The sequence below is a fragment of the Penaeus japonicus genome, unplaced genomic scaffold (genome assembly GCF_977035675.1).
Source record: "Penaeus japonicus unplaced genomic scaffold, GWHDUDI00000001_assembly GWHDUDI00000015, whole genome shotgun sequence".
Taxonomy (NCBI): Eukaryota; Metazoa; Arthropoda; class Malacostraca; order Decapoda; family Penaeidae; genus Penaeus; species Penaeus japonicus.
The window spans coordinates 11,487,200-11,489,699 of record NW_028234417.1 but is presented as its reverse complement, the minus strand read 5'-3'; the positions used below and the strand labels follow the sequence as shown (position 1 = coordinate 11,489,699).

Here is a 2,500-nt window from a genome sequence, read left to right as displayed (position 1 = left end):
CATTCATATGATTATTTGTTTTATGTAAGGGGGGGGGGGGGGGGGGGGGGGGGGGGGGGGGGGGGGGGGGGGGGGGGGGGGGGGGGGGGGGGGGGGGGGGGGGGGGGGGGGGGGGGGGGGGGGGGGGGGGGGGGGGGGGGGGGGGGGGGGGGGGGTTGATTCCAACTTCTGTGTTCCATTGTTGTACAAGATATGGAAATGATTTCTTATGGTTCTTTGATACTCACTATTAGCATTATCATTTATCATTGTATAGAGGTGTCTTCCATAAATCTATTTTTATTTATTGCGTAATATCATTGTCCTTTTTAATACCATTTTGTTGTGTCTGCACAGGCCATGGATATTGTTTTGCCAGAAAACCTTGAGGATTTTTTTCTCTTTATTTTTAGCTTTCTGGTAAAGATTTATCTTCTAATTTCTAGCTGATATTGTTTTATCAGGTGGAAATTCAGTTGGTTATGTATGTTTTCTTTTTCTATCTCAATCTCTTTTTATCACGATCCTTTTGCCCTTTCCTTTGAGGAAATTGTTGTTAGTTTATGTGATGAGTAAAGAGTAGGTGAGGAATTGTGCTTTTTTCTCGTTATTTGTTTTTCTTTTTGTCTTTGTTGGTTTATGTTATAGAAGATATTTCAGTGGATTATAATTTTCCAGACTTATTTATTATTTAGGAAAAAGCATTTTGAATGTAGAAGATACTGTATTCCATGAAATCCACAAGTATGCACAAATATGCAATAGTTGACTTGTAGAATATACTATAAATGAACCAAAAATGCAAGAATTTTAACAGTTTGATTTGTCATTATTATTATTATTATTATTATTATTATTATTATTATCAGTTAATTATTATCAATTGATTTTGTATTGTAATGATATAAAATCCTCAGGGAACTCAAGAATAGGGATTTTGAATAAGTGACAGATGTAGCACTGAAAAAATCCTTTTTAAAGATAAGCCTTTCATATTGATTTTTTTTTTTCTTATAGAAAAAATAGTATCTATCACTCGTTTGATATTAATTCCAATTGGTAGATATTTTTGGGGTAATTTTAAAATATTCATACTATGCTATTGCAAACCTGTACCCTTGAAATTTCTGTCATATCAATGCAAATTTCTATATAGTGTTCTGTTGTTTAATGGTCATGTGGCATTTATAAAGTGAGATTTTTTAACAAGTCATTTTATGTTTTGCTAGGAATTTTTAGACAAATGATAGAGATGAAAATGTTGTCTTTGAATGTACAGATGCATTTCCTTGCTTGGTCAGGACAGATGTTAGGCATCTGCTTTGTTTGTGATAAAGTTGTCATGGTCTTTTATTTTTACAGGGAGGGACTGTAGGAATGCATATTATTTTTAATGTATATTTATTTTATGTGAAATATGAAAGTATGTATCTGAAATTTTTTTCATAAAGGAATATCAAATTTATAAATGTTTGAGAACCTTAACTTTTTTTTTTTCTTTTATTTATTTGTTTTCATTTTCATTAATGTTAAATTTCCTTTTTCTTGCAATATAACTGGCCTTTGGATTATTACTGGACTTGTTTACAACCTTGGCAGTGTTTTTAATATATTTTTTCAAGAAGATAGATAGCTTGCATTTTCTTGAGGTTGTTCTTGTGTATAGAGAACTGAAATTACTACCTTAACTTACTGTTTTGACTCCTACAATATTTTGATTTCTGAATAGTCTCCCCTAATATGAATTTACTGAAAGTCTTTATCATATTCTGATGTAAGATGGATTTTGCATAGTTCTATAATGATCAATAGGTGCTATGATCAATGAAATTGATATATTCATCAGTGTGTAGCTAGTTTGACTAAGAATGATGTGGCCAGCAGCTGTCATATACCTGTGTCTGTGTGTTTGTGTGTGTGTGTGCATATTTGTGTGTGTGCGCGTGTGCGTGTGCATATTTGTGTGTGTGTATGTATGTTTGTTTGGTTCTTTGTTTGCGTGTGTCTGTCTGTGTCTGTGTATGTGTGAGCAGAGGAGAAAAAAAAGAGAGAAGTGGAACTTATTACTTTTTTAAATTATTGAGAGGTGAGAGTTAAGATATGATGAGTACACACTACTTCCAACCAATACCTGCATATGATCCGACTAGTCATACTATCTCATCATTTATAATTCTCTATTAATCATTTACTATACTGTGTTAATTGGGATAATATATGTAGTGTTATAGTACTGATGTACGTGTGTGTGTCGATGTATTATGTATGTATGTATGTGTGTGTGCATGTCAGTTGACGTTTTTTGTTGTGCAAATTGCGGGCCTGAGCTTACTGTGCCCTCTGGAAATAGTATTCCAATTTGGACTGAGAAAGCATAAGCCATGTACATTTGTATGTGTGTGTGTATGTATGTGTGTGTATCAGTGTTAGAATTGTTTGTTTTGTGGCATTTGTGTTTTGTTTGGGGTACTAATATCCTGAGTTCTTACTATATATACGTGCCCTCATACTAGGAAATATG

At 33.9% G+C, this 2,500-nt stretch overlaps 1 protein-coding gene across 5 annotated transcripts in view; it reads left to right on the top strand.

The window, feature by feature from the left end:
- LOC122251791 (uncharacterized) overlaps positions 1–2,500 on the top strand; it is a 47,447-nt gene that overhangs the window by 34,199 nt on the left and 10,748 nt on the right. For 4 of the 5 annotated variants that reach the window (XM_086544455.1, XM_086544456.1, XM_086544458.1 and 1 more), the window contains exon 6: positions 1–26. This exon is cut by the window's left edge and continues 328 nt beyond it. The exons of the other annotated variant lie outside the window; for it this stretch is intronic. The gene's annotated coding sequence lies outside the window, so the exon portion shown is untranslated. Of the gene's footprint in view, positions 27–2,500 lie in introns of those variants that run through there. 5 annotated transcript variants of the gene reach the window in all.